This window comes from Bubalus bubalis, chromosome 3, assembly GCF_019923935.1.
Source record: "Bubalus bubalis isolate 160015118507 breed Murrah chromosome 3, NDDB_SH_1, whole genome shotgun sequence".
Lineage (NCBI taxonomy): Eukaryota > Metazoa > Chordata > Mammalia > Artiodactyla > Bovidae > Bubalus > Bubalus bubalis.
This window is the reverse complement of record NC_059159.1, coordinates 89,908,346-89,923,145: the sequence shown is the minus strand read 5'-3', so window position 1 is coordinate 89,923,145 and position 14,800 is coordinate 89,908,346. Positions and strand designations below refer to the sequence as shown.

The following is a 14,800-nucleotide window of genomic DNA, read 5'->3' as shown; positions in this document are numbered from 1 at the left end:
TTCATTATTAAAATTAACACTTAGTGTTAATCTCCTGAAGAGATTCATTTGATTTCCAGAGGAAAGTTGAGCATGATATTATAGTTATTTGACTTATTTCAAGGTGTGTCAATTTGCTAAGTACAGCTAAGCCTTATCTTCTGCTCATATTCTGACATATTTGGGAAGTTTGCAGGTAAGAGGTATAACTATGACCTATACACTGTGTATGTGTGTGTATGTGCAGGCGTGTTTTGAGCTTTTTCTGCTCCACTTTAAAAATTGGAGAAGTTCCTGTTGTTTAGCTTCAGAGACTGCCCCTGTAGATACATTCCTAGACATGATCTTTCCTAGACATGGCTCAGTTTTTTTCCCGTAAGATAATTGGAGTATGTACTTGAGAGCCTGAGATGACCTTGCTGGAGAAAGTAAGTGTTCTGGAATAGGTTGAGAGATTTCACTCAGCACTCTGTATTACTCTGTAGGGGATGCCCAGTCATTTAACTATAGATTATTGGGCCTCTCCTTGGTCATTAGAAACAGTGGAGTGATGCTGGGTACTCTTTATCAAACATTTGGTATACAGTAGTCCCATGACACTTACATAGCAATTAAAACACTTGCTTTCCTATTAAATGGATTTCATTACATTTTGTAAATGAGAAGCTAAGCATATGGTTGCCCTTTCCTTTTTCTTTACTGGAGTTATGATTATATAATCTGAATATCATTTTATGATAACTTGAACTATATTCACCTTTAGAGTTTCTAGCCCTGGGATCATTCTAATATTGTCTGGAATTTGACTTTGAAAAATCTGTGATACATGCCTATGTCTAATTTTAGCATTCCTGATTATTGTGAACTTTAAATAGTTTCTTTTCATGGTCCTATATGTCTAATTCATCAGTTTTTCCCTTTGGATGATCAGAATTAAGTCTTTTGTTGAAGTACCTTTGTTAGTTCCTCAATCTTTCTTGAAATTAAATGTGATCCCTCTCAGTTTCTCTGTTTTTTAGTAGAATAGACCTTTAGAAGATATATTTCTTTTGTCATTTCAGTGATTCTTTCATTATCCTTCTCTCCTTTTATTTGTATATATTTTTTTACAACTTTCTAAAGCTGTTCTTAATTTACCCTTTATTCTTGGTTGAGACAGAAACAATAAAATAATTTAAGGCCATTTTTCTCATTCTTTAAGATTTTTATTTTTCACATTTTATAATATATGTAATATATGGTCACATAAAAGTGTATCAAGAATTTATAAATAAATATATATATATGTTTTGGGGTGAGTACTCAGAAGCCTTTTGCTCATAATGTAGGTAATGGGAAATTTTGGAGGTTTTTGCTTTACAGCCATGATCTTCAAAACTTTATTTTTGGAGAATTTATTAAAATGAAGATGTTCAAGCTGGATTTAGCAAAGGCAGAGGAACCAGAGATCAAATTGCCAACATCTGCTGGATCATTAAAAAAGCAAGAGAATTCCAGAAAAACATATACTTCTACTTTATTGACTATGCCAAAGCCTTTGACTATATGGATCACAACAAACTGTGGAAAATTCTTTAAGAGATGGAAATACCAAACTACCTTACCTGCCTCCTGAGAAATCTGTATGCAGGTAGAGAAGCAACACTTAGAATTGGACATGAAACAGCAAATCAGGAAAGGAGTATGTCAAGGCTATATATTGTCATCCTGCTTATTTAACTTATATACAAAGTACATCATGTGAAATGCTGGGCTGGATGTAGCACAAGCTGGAATCAAGATTGCTGGGAGAAATTTCAATAACCTCAGATATGCAGATGACACCACCCTTACGGCAGAAAGCGAAGAAGAACTAAAGAGCCTTTTGATTAAAGTAAAAGAAGTGAGTGAAAAAGTTGGTTTGTTTATTTATTTATTTTTTAAATTTTATTTTATTTTTAAACTTTACAAAATTGTATTAGTTTTGCCAAATATCAAAATGAATCCGCCACAGGTTTAAAACTCAACATTCAGAAAACTAAGATCATGGCATCCAGTCCCATCACTTCATGGCAAATAGATGGGGAAACAATGGAAACAGTGACAGACTTTATTTTTGGGGGCTCCAAAATCACTGGAGATGGTGACTGCAGCCATGAAATTAAAAGACACTTGCTCCTTGGAAGAAAAGCTATGACAAACCTAGACAGCATATTAAAAAGCAGAGATATTACTTTGCCCAAAAAGGTCTGTCTAGTCAAAGCTATGGTTTTTCCAGTCATCGTGTATAGATGTGAGAGTTGGACTGGAAAGAAAGCTGAGCACCAAAGAATTGATGCTTTTGAACTGTGGAGTTGGAGAAGACTCTTGAGTGTCCCTTGGACTGCAAGGAGATCCAACCAGTCCATCCTAAAGGAATTCAGTTCTGAATATTTATTGGAAGTACTGATGCTGGAGCTGAAGCTCCAAAACTTTGGCCACCTGATGCAAAGAACTGACTCATTTGAAAAGACCCTGATACTGGGAAAGATTGAAAGCGGGAGGAAAAGGGGACGACAGAGGGTGAGATGGTTGGATGGCATCAGTGACTCCATCGACATGAGTTTGAGTAAACTCTAGGAGTTGATGATGGACAAGAAAGCCTGGCATGCTGCAGTCCATGGGGTCGCAAAGAGCTGGACGTGACTGAGTGACTGAATTGAACTGATTAAAATGGAAGAGGAGACCCAGGAGTCTTTAAGCTTTCCAGGTAATTCTGATGTCCATAGATCATATGATTAGATACCTTGGAATTCAAATTGACCTTTAAAATTGGCAACCTGTAATTTGCATTTCTAATTTTATAATTACGTAAATATTTCTTTCCTTGAGAACCATGTATCATGTTTGGACTTGATATAGGAAATAATATGATTAAAGAAAGAATATTCTAAGTATTCATGTCAAATAGAATTTCTTTTTTATAGTCCATTAATTACCCAAATTTTGCTACATTCAAGTCATTTTATATATGTGCCTTGGTCTTCCTAGACAACATTTTTTTCCCTGGTATTTCTAATTACTTTTCTTTTCTAGTGTTTCTTAACATGAAGAATGTCAGTGTTCAAACATTTAAATGGTGGGCTGAAGACATTCTTCCTTGGGCCCTTGGTTTATGGTATGAATTTTGGCCAGTTGGTTTTTAAACCTACTCATAGCTGTCATCTAGGATTTCTTTTTATTGCACTCCTGAGCTAGTTCCAGAGTTTCTAGAATCCCACATCTTTTTTCTTTTGTTGAATTATATTTTTGAAGTTTTTTTCTCAGGAGGGATGCATAAGTGGTTCATTTTCTGACTCCTTATATGCCCAAAATGTCTTTCTTTTGTACTTGTGTTTGATTAATACTTTAGCTGAACATAAATTTTAAGTCCATCTAATTTCCCTCAGATTTTTTTGAAGTATATCAGTGGTGTTATCAAGTGTATTTGTGATCCCAGTGCAAGTGAGATTCTTATTTCTTTCTAGGTAGCTTGCTTGAAGTTTTTAGGATTCTCTCTCTATTTTCAGAGATGGCAATGGCATCCCACTCTAGTACTCTTGGCCTGGAAAATCCCATGGACGGAGGAGCCTGGAAGGCCGCAGTCCATGGGGTCGCTGAGGGTCAGGCACGACTGAGCGACTTCACTTTCACTTTTCACTTTCCTGCATTGAAGAAGGAAATGGCAACCCACTCCAGTGTTCTTGCCTGGAGAATCCCAGGGACGGGGGAGCCTGGTGGGTTGCCGTCTATGGGGTCACACAGTCAGACACGACTGAAGTGACTTAGCAGCTTAGCAGCTATATATTTTAAAATTTCAGCATTGTTTATTAATTTGAACCTTTTAAAAATTCAGAATTCTCAGCCTTTGTGGGGTTCTTTCAACATCAAGACTTAAGATTTTATTTTAATTGAAGAAAAATATGATTCTTATATTTTCCTCCTTGTCTGTTCTTCACACTCTTAGAGGTTGGACCTTCTGGAATTGGCCTTCTTTTCTATCTTATTTTCTGTCTTTTAATTTTATCTCCTGAGTAGTTTTATTATGTTTTATTGCATCAATATATAGATGTTTTTTAATTTTAGAAGTCAAATTTTTATTTCTAAGGTTTTTCTTATTTGGTTTTTACTTTTTCATAAGTCTTCTTTAAAAGAATGACTTTTTAATCTTTTTGATTATAATTTTTAATTTCTTTTCTGTTTCTGACATTATCTGTTTCCTGTTGGTTAACTTTTATCCCTACTTTTTTACTTTAATGCTGATGGTTTCCTTCAAGTGTATGATGGTTCTTTACTGTCATATTTTTTGTGTGAAAGTGTAAATTGCATAATGTAGAAATGTTACTTTTAATGAATTTACTTTGCATTTTTCTATATTTGTTTACCAAAATGTTTCTCCTCTGAATGAGAGGATTGACTGTGGATATTGTGTAAGAGAAGGGAGCAGACTGTCAACAAGCTTTCCTGAGGGATATATGGCAAATGGGCTTCACTATACAGAATGAAAAGTAGACTCTTAAGTCATTCCCTTTTCTGATTGTATTGTTTGTCCCAGCAACCATAGTGGGGACCTTTTTCAGGAACATGGTTCTTTTGGGTAGTCTTGGGCCATTTATTGTAGGCAAATATTGCAGGTAGCTCTTTTGAACATGGATGAATAGGAAGCCCAGATTTTTGATTAATGGTTCTTTAGTTAGTCATCTTGATCCTGTACTTAGTAATTGGGTAATTAGAGCCTCTCTGGGCCTCTTCCAGAAAAACTAGCTTCCTCTTCCATTATAGACAGTGTGTAGATTTTGATTTTTCTCTTCTGGATTTGTCTCTGTGTGTCCATCCTTCTGTTGGTCAGCTATTTGTCCATTTTGGAACCCTCTGCTTATTTCCAGGCTAGGAGACTCAAGGCAGTGTGATTTAGCCATGTCAGTGCCATGCTGGTTCATTTTTTTCAAGAGGACTATAATTACCATTTTCTTCAAGAGAAGATAATATTTTTAGAATTATAATATCTTTTATTTTGATATGTCATCTTATTTAACCAGTATCTTACTGTACATTACAGTTACTTTATTTTTTAAAAAATTTTATGATGATCTTTCATGATGAGTGGCCTTGTGGATAAAGTTTTATCTACAAGGATAAATGGTCTTAACCAGTGGTGCTACTGACACAGTATATGAAGGCGGGAAATGCTAAACATCCTGAATTAAATAGGATGCTCTTGCTCAATTAAATAACCCTTGGAGATATTGGGTGTTCATTCCAGACCACTGTTGTAAAGTGAATAGTGAAATAAAGTGAGTCACACCAATTATTTGTTTTCAAGTGTATATAAAAGTTATGTTTATACTATACTGTAGACTATTAAGTGCACAACAGCATTATGTCTAAAAGCAATGTACATAATTTAAATATATTGCTAAAAAAATGCTCTCATCTAAGCCTTCAGTGAGTTATACACTTTTTGCAGTAGTGACATCAAAGATCACTCACTGGTCACAGATCATCATAACAAATATAATCATAATGAAAAAGTCTGACATATTGTGAGAATTACAAAAATGTGACAGAGAGACATTCAGTTAGTGTTGGTGCTGGTAGATTTGTTTGATGAAGGGTTTCCACAAACCTTCAATTTGTAAAATGTAGTATCTGTGAAGCACAATAAGCAAAGTTCAATAAAATGAGTTATGCCTGTACTGCTTCAAATGCCCTTGGTCCCCTTTTGGAAAAATGCTTGTCTTATCAGTAATTCTTTTTTTTTTTTTTTAACCTTTTTGGTACTGTAGTATATGCCTTAGAAATCTTTTTGGTGGGGTGTCTGTATACATATTTTTGGGTTGCACATGTTTTACTTTTTATTATGGAAAATTTTAATTTGATGTAAAGGCAGAGAAAATACATTAATGAACTCCCATGTTTATTCATCACCCAGCTTGAACAGTTATCAGCGCACGACCAATCTTGTTTCATCTGTAAACTTCTTCTTCCTTTCTTTTGCTCTGCTGCCTCTACCACTGATGGATTATTTTGAAGGAAATTCCAGACATCATGTTATGTTACCCACAATTACATTGGTGTTTACAGTCAGTTCTTTTTATTCACAGGAGAGCTCATGACCGATGGTACTATAACTCATGCCTGAACATGGTTTGTCTAACACAGTCTTTTCTCCATAAGCAAGTCACAGCCTTCTTGCACTTAAGAACACTAGACAGCATTTCATCACTGTGCTTGGTGGTCATTTGAAACCGCAAAATCATCAACAAAGGGCAAAAATGTGAAAAATGTGGTACTAAATAGACCATGTGAAGAATACTTGTTTACAGTATGAGAGCTGAAACAAGAAGACAGAGTGTTCCCTTGTTTGACTTCAGCTGGGAGCATGTGGTTCAGGTGACTTAAATTTTTCACCACTTTGTACATGTCTGCAAATGACTGAAAAAGTGCCTGGGTATTGATTTTATGCTTACAAGTAAGTTTTAGTAAGTAGGAAAGTTCACAAGTTCTGGATACGTGAATAAGTATTGACTCTATCTCTAAAAGATAAGCCTTTTAAAAAATATAACCATGAAATCTTTTTCATACTTAGAATTCTGTAATTATTCCCTAATGTAATCAAATATCCATTTTCAGATTTCTCCAGCTTTCTCATAACTTTTGAAAGGTGGTTTGTTCCTATGAGGATTCAAACATAGTCTACCCACTGAACATATGGGTTCCTTCTCCTTCTCTCCCTTTTTTTTTGCAGTTTATATTTGGAATAAGTTGGGTTGTTTATCCTGTAGAGTTTTCCACATTCTGGATTTTTCTGATTGTAATTTTTTTTTACTCTATAATTATCATACATTAGTAATGAGACCTAGAGGTAATTTATTCAGTTTCAGGTTTGATGTTTTGGCAAAGAAGTCTTCTTTGGTGTAATATGATTCTTAGTACATCACATCAGGAGACACATAGTATATTATCCAAATCTCTTTTTTTTTGCATTGTTGTGGTTGATCGCTGGATTGTATTTCTTTAATCTAGAACAGCCTATCTTCTTCTCTTAATGAGTCAGTTTGGGTGATATTTAACAATGTTAAATCTTAACAATCTTAAATCTTCCATATTATGAACATGAAATATGTTTACAATTATTTATATCTTCTAAAATTTCTTGAAATAATGTTTTATAGTTTTATAGTATGTTTGAAACTTTTTTGATAACTTTATTCCTTAATATTTTATTCTTTCTGATTTTATTATAAGTGAAATTCTTTTCTTAAGTTTATTTTCAGATTGTTTAGAATGGCACCCCACTCCAGTACTTTTGCCTGGAAAATCCCACGGACGGAGGAGCCTGGGGGGCTGCAGTCCATCGGGTCGCTAAGAGTTGGATACGACTGAATGACTTCACTTTCACTTTTCTGCACTGGAGAAGGAAATGGCAACCCACTCCAGTGTTCTTGCCTGGAGAGTCCCAGGGACAGAGGAGCCTGGTGGGCTGCCGTCTATGGGGTCGCACAGAGTCGGACACAACTGAAATGACTTAGCAGCAGTAGCAGCAGCAGTATAGATTACAATCGATTTTTTTTATATTGATCGCATATCCTTCAAGTGTGCTGAGCTCATTTTTCAGTTCTAATTTTTTGGGTAGATTCCTTAGGATTTTCTACTTACAAGATCATGTAATCTGCAAATAGAAATAGTTTTGTTTCTTTTATTCCAAACTTGGTGCCTTTTGTTTCTTTCTCTTGGCTACTTACCCTGGTTAGAACTTTAATACATTGTTGAGTTGAAGTGGCCAGAGCAGACAACTTTATTTTACTCCCGATCATAGGGAGAAAACACCCAGTCCTTCACCACTAACTATAAAATTATCTGTCAGTTTTTCATAGATGTCCTTTAGCAAGTTTAGGAAGTTCCCTTCTATTCCTAGTTTGTTAAGTGTTTTTATTATGAAAGGTAGTTGAATTTTTTCAAATATATCTTCTGTATCTATTGATATGATCATGTGATTTTTGTTTCATATTTTAGTGATATGATTTATTATGATAATTGATTTTCAAATATGAAACAACCCTTACAACAACCCTGGAATAAATTCCACCTAGTCATGGTATATAATTCTTTTAATATGTTGTTGAATTTTGTTTGCTAGTATTTGTTTAGAACTTTTGCATCTATATTGATGAGAGATTCTTAGTCTGTAGTTTTCTTATGATGTTTCTCTGTGTTTTTTTTGTATCAGGGTAATACCGACTGTATGAAATGGGTTGGGAAATACTCTCTTCTATTTTTTTGAATTTTTTTCTTTTAAGAATCGGTATTCTTCTTTCAATGTTTGGTAGAATTCAGGGGTGAACCCATCCAGGCCTGGACTTTTGTTTGTGGGTAATTTTTAAAAAAATTACAATTAGAATTTCTTTACTTATTACAGGTCAACTCAGTATTTTACTTTACTTTTGGTATTTGTGTTTTCTAGGAATTCACCTATTCCTTTTAAGTATCTAATTTGCTGGCATACAATTTTTCACAGTATTCCTTTATAATGCTTTTTATTTTTGTTAGGTCAGTGGTAATATACCGTTTTTTCTTTCCAATTCTGGTAGTTTGAGGCTTCTTTCTTTTTAATATTGTCAGTATAACTAAAGGTTTGTCAGTTTTGTTGATCTTTTCAAGGATCCAGCTTTTGGTTTCCATCCATTTTCTGTTGTTCTGTTGCTAAGTCGTGCGCGACTCTTTGCAACCCCATGGACTGTAGCACACCAGGCTTTCCTGTCTTTCAGTATTACCCAGAGTTTGCTCAGACTCATGTCCATTGAGTTGGTGATGCTATTTAGCCATCTCATCCTCTGTTGCCTGCTTCTCTTCCTGTCCTCAATCTTTCCCAACATCAGGGTCTTTCCCAGTGAGTCAGCCCTTTACATCAGGTGGCCAAAGTATTAGTGCTTCTGTATTGTTTTTCTATTCTCTATTTCATGAATTTCTTCTCAAGTCTTTATTTCTTCTTTCTAATTGCTTTAGGCTTAATTTGCTCTTATTTTTCCAGTGTCTTATGGTAGAACATTAGGTTACTGATTTCAGATCTTTCTTCTAGCTTAATATAGGTATTTATAGCTATAAATTTTTCTCTAAGCACTATTTTAGCTGCATCCTATACATTTTGATATTTTATGCCTTATTTTTGCTCATCTTAAAGTATTTTTTGATTTATCTTTTGATTTCCTCTTGACTTTTTTTTAATGCTGTTTTAATTTCCACACATGTGTGAGTATTTTCATTTGATTTCTAATTTTATTTCATTGTGGTCAGAGAACATACTTTGCATTATTTTTATCTTTTTACATTTATTGAGTTTTTAAAAAAATAGTCTAACATGATTTATCCTGAGAATGTTCCTTATACACTTGAAAATTATATAAATTTAACTGTCATTTTTTAGAGGGGTATCTGATGATGTTTGCAAGGTCTAGGTTGTAGTGTTGCTGAGGTGTTCTGTTTTCTTGTTGATATTCTGTCTACTTGTCTGCCTGTTATTGAAAGTGGGTGTATTGATATTATCCAGAGAAACAGAGCAATGGCACCCCACTCCAGTACTCTTGCCTGGAAAATCCCATGGACGGAGGAGCCTGGTGGGCTACAGTCCATGGGGTCGCTGAGGGTCGGACACGACTGAGCGACTTCACTTTCACTTTTCACTTTCATGCATTGGAGACGGAAATGGCAATCCACTCCAGTGTTTTTGCCTGGAGAATCCTAGGGATGGGGGAGCCTGGTGGGCTGCCGTCTATGGGGTCACACAGAGTCGGACACGACTGAAGTGACTTAGCTTAGAGAAACAGAACCAAAAGGACGTGTGTGAGTATATATATAGAAAAAGACTTATTATGAAGAACTGGCTTACATGATTTTGGAGGCTGGCATGTCTACATCTGCAGTATGATCAGTTTGAGACCAGGAAAATTGATGGTGTAGATAAAGGCAGTCTCTGGAGATTTTTATTTCAGGAATGCTGGTCTTCTTATTCTGTTTAGGCCTTCAACTGATTAGATAAAGCCTACTTACATTATGAAGGGTATTATGCTTATTTAGAGTTCACCAATTTAAATGTTAATCTCGTCCAAAAATGCCCTCCAAGTTGACCATCACGGTGGCTATTGAAGTCTCCAACTATTATAATTGAATTGTCCATTTCTTATTTCATATCTGTCATTTTTCCTTCATGCATTTTAATCCACTATTAGGTACATATGTGTTTATAAATGTTTTATCTTCCTGATGGATTGACTCTGTCAGGAACTTGTTATAAAATATGCCTCTTTCTTAGTGACTTTTTTGCTTAAAGTTTATTTTGTCTGATGTTAGTGTAGTTACTCCATCTTTCTTGTGGTTGGTATTTACCTATGTTTTTTCTCATTCTTTACTTTCAATGTATTTACGTCTCTGAATCTTTCTTTTGCATTAAGTGAATATTTTCTAATATAGCATTTTAATTTCTTTATTTTTTCACTATATTTTTTTTGAGATTTTTTAAAAAGTCATTGCTCTAAGATTTACTCTATGTATCTTAACAAATCAGGTCCAGGTTTAGCCAAGCTTAATTCCAGTGATATATAGAAATATTACTGAAATACAGCCATATTCCCTTTAATCCCTTTTTGTGGTATTGTTATACATATTATCTATTAATATTACAAACACAACAATACATTATTATAATTATTGCTTTATTATTTGTAGTCATTTCCTTAGCCCAATAAAAGTTTGCTACTACCTACCTCATTTATGCTGATACTGGCAATTATATTACACATGATACATTTTTATATGTTTTGAGCCTGTGAATACATTGTATACCTATTACTTTAAGCAATTGCTTTACAAATTAGTTAAGAGAAGAAAGTAGAAAGAAATGTACTTTAAAATGGTCTTTTATTATAATTATATAATTACCTTTCCCAGTAAATGTTTGTTTTCACATGTGGATTCAAGTTACGGTCATCCCTCAACATCCACTGAGGACTGGATCCTGGAACCCCACAGATACCTAAATTCTAGGATCCTCAAGTCCTTTGCATAAAATGGAATATGTTTGCATATAACCTATGCATATCCTCTTAAAGTGTAAATCGTCAGCATCTCTAGATTACTTATAATACCTAGTGCAATGTAAATGCTATGTAAATAGTTGCATATATAATGTAAATAAAATGTAAATAGTTGCCAGCACATGGCACATTTGAATTTTGCTTTTTAGAACTTCCTGAAAAAAATTTTTTTTCAACAATCTTTGAGTCGCAATTGATTGATTCCATGGATGTGGTAGCCATGGGTATGGATGGCTGTACTGCCTTGAATCAATTGGTTCTTTTATAATTTCTTTCTCTTTCTGATTTCCTCTATTTGATGTAATATTGTTATGATATCTTTCTTTACTTTTAAAACCATGGTTTATTTAGTTTTATGAACATGTTTATAATGGCCACTGTGAAGCCTTTTTTCTTTTTTCCAAATATGGTCACTTTCCCAGATAGTTTCTTATCTGCTCTTCTTCCTAGTGTATGGGTGATGTTTTCCTGTTTTTTTTTGCACGAGAATTTTTTGATGGGAAGTGAATATTTGAGATATTATATTGTAGCAAATTTGGTTACTGTTCTCCTGCACCCTTTTCCTCCAAACCTGTTTATTTAATTGGTGACCAATTGGATTATGTTAGTAAAGTCTATTTCCCCTCCCACAGTGTTAAGTCTCTGATGTTGCTTTTAAGGATATATGCAGCTTTGGAGAAGGAAATGGTAACCCACTCCAGTATTCCTGCCTGGAGAATCCCATGGACAGACGAGCCTGGCAGGCAGGCTACAGTCCACGGAGTCACAAGAGTCGGACACGACTTAGCGACTAAACCACCGCCAGCTTTGGGTATGCTTACAGTCATCCTAGCATGACTGATTTTGGTTTTCCTCTTTTTTTCGACCACAACCAGCCTTCACCAATTGGTGGCTTCAGTAATTGGTGGCTGATTGCTCAGTTGTTTTCAACAATGCCCTAGAGCATAAAATGCTTCACAAACCAATGTAATCAAATTGTGACTCCTTTGATATTTCTGAGTCAGTGTTTGATATTATTATTTTCAACCCTTGAAGGACTTCTTTCATCCTTATTCCTCTCCTGCAAATAAGCAGGCCTACAACTTAGCCTGTGTCTTAACTTTCCTTCCAGTTGTTTTTACCATAACCTACATTCTTCTTGAGAGTGCCTCTAGACTTGAACTTCTTCACACTGTGTTGCAGATGAAGTCATTCTCCACCCCATATTTCCAATCAAGCAAAATCTGAGCCAGGCCTCTGGAGGTGGGACAGTATCATGCTTCTCTGAGTGCCACCTCCGTTCTATGTGCTGATTTCAGTAATCTTAGGTTCTCTTGACTTGCCTCTCCTGGTGTAGAACCACTATGTCATAAGCTAGAGCAAGGGTGTTTGGGTCTCCAGTATTCTCGGTGCTCTACACCTGAGATAGAATCTTTGTTCCACAGACAGATGCTGAACAGAGAATGGAGCCTTCACCACTCAACTGCACTTGCCTGGGATTTGTCTGTAGCCAGAGTTACCTATGTGTTAGGGAGGGGAGGATGAGAAATGGTGATATCTTGCTCCTCCTGGGAAGAAAAGTTCTCTGATTGGGAACTTGGAGAAAATAGAGTCTTGTTTTCTTAGCTGTATCAATCTGGAGTAGACTCTTCACCTTCCTGAGCACGGAGGGTAGAGGGGAGGAAATGGTCTTAGTTCAGATACCATGTGTGTGCTTAGTGTCTCAGTTATGTCCAACTCTTTGTGACCCCAAGGACTATAGCCCACAAGGCACCTCTGTCCATGGGGATTCTCCAGGCAAGAATACTGGAGTGGGTTGCCATGCCCTCCTCCAGGGGAACTTCCCAACCCAAGGATTGACCCCAGGTCTCCTGCATTGTGGGATGATTCTGTACCATCTGAGCCACCAGGGAAGCCCTCAGTTACCATAAGATATTTTAAATAATGTTTTTTTTTTTTTTTTTCTCCCAGTAGCTTTCACCAGTATCACTAGGTAGTGGGTTGGCAGAGCTCCTCAAACTGTCACGTGAGAAGTTGATCTCCCAGTGTTTGTTCTTTTGGGCTGCTAAATTTTGGGGTAATTTGTTATCTAGCAATAGACGACTTACATACCAGATCAGAAGGCTTAAGCGTGCTGTGCTTCATCACTCAGTTGTGTCTGACTCTTTGGGACCCCATGGACTGTAGCCCACCAGGCATCTCTCTGTCCATGGGGATTCTCCAGGCAAGAGTACTGGAGTGGGTTGCTGATAGGGCCCACATAGGGTCTTATTGTTAAGGTGGCTCATTATGTTGACCTCGCAAACAAAGAATAAAATCAGTGATCTTTGAGACTGACCAAATTGCCCAAATGACATTCTGTTTTCTCACTGGTACCTACCTTTTCAAAGCTATGAGACCACCAGATTCCAGACCTCTGGCTACGTGACCATTTCATTGAAAGACCTTTCCATTTCATAAGAAGGACCCTGTGAGAAAGGGAGGATGCTGGTTCTCTTTAAGGGCCAGTCACCCTCTCTTTCCCTCTAATAAATTTCCCTTTTCTTGCCTGACTGTGTGGCTCATTCTCTTTTTCTCTGCACTTGCCTTATAGTTGCCATGACCTCCTCCAGGGGATCTTCCTAACCCAGGAATCAAACCGAGGCCTTCTGCATTGCAGGTGGATTCTTTACCATCTGAGCCACCACACTTGTATATGATAAATACTGCCTGTTGTTTCACCAGATTACACTTCTACTAGCAATGTAAAAATGTACTGATGTTTCTCCACATCTTGACCATCACATTGTTTTTAGTTTTTTATATCTTTGCTAATTTGAAAGGTAAAAAATAATATACTGAAATAATTTTTACTTGCAATTTTGTTACCATGTGTGAGAGAAGACTAAGACATTTTATATCCTTTTCTGTGGACTTCTTATTTTATATATCTTTCTATATCCCTTGCTTATGGCATTTCCATTTAATGTCCTGTGGTACCCTTCAAATTCAGTGTATTGTGTACAGAACTTATTGGCTTCTCCTCTGAGTTTTTTAACTACCTAACTTTTTCTCTACCACAAACATGCCATTTTCTTCCTTTTCTCTAAATTTCACATTTAAAGAGTAATCTTTGATATTTTTTGTTCTCTTTGAACAGAAAATCAATTCTCAAGTTCAGTCGCTTTTTGTTTTGCCGTGTCACTCAAATCAAGTAATTCCTCTGTGTCCTTAACATCCAGACCCTCCATCTAGGCCCTTAATATCTCAGCTGTGCACATCTTATTGATTTCTTTCTCAAACATCAGTTCTGTTTTACATCTTCACTTTGAGACAAAGCAAGAGATAAGGCACCAAAAATTTTATTAAAAAATTTATTTTAAAGGTGACCAATGAAAATTCTAAGACCTTTTAAATGGATATGTTAGGTAGTTAGAATAGGAAAAAGGAGTCCAAAATGGTGATGGCTAGAAGGCAAAGACGGGAGAAGCCTGCAAAAATAGAACAAAGGAAAATCTGAGGACAGGAGTGAGACCCTCAGGTGAAAAAAAACAGCTCTCCTGGCTAGCCCAATTTACATAGGGCAGGCTCAGGGGGAGGAGACCAAACATATAAAAAGAGGAGCCAAAATTGAGCCTCTCTTTTCTTTTGGGTCGGCGTGCCCTCAAGACTCTAGGATGTATTTTCTTTTGCTTGCCAAATAAAATTGAGCTTTAACCAAGCTGTAACACTGGTCTGTCGTTTCAAATTTTTGCTGCGGTGAGACAGAATTGAGG

General features: G+C 36.0%; 1 protein-coding gene and 1 long non-coding RNA gene across 6 annotated transcripts in view; both read left to right on the top strand.

Moving 5' to 3' along the window:
- Positions 1-14,800, top strand: part of CNTLN (centlein) — a 341,020-nt gene that overhangs the window by 9,003 nt on the left and 317,217 nt on the right. The gene's annotated exons all lie outside the window — the stretch shown is intronic.
- LOC123332802 lies at positions 11,841-14,034 on the top strand. The gene is made up of 2 exons (XR_006549846.1): positions 11,841-11,877; positions 13,639-14,034. It is a non-coding gene; the product is annotated as an uncharacterized LOC123332802 (long non-coding RNA).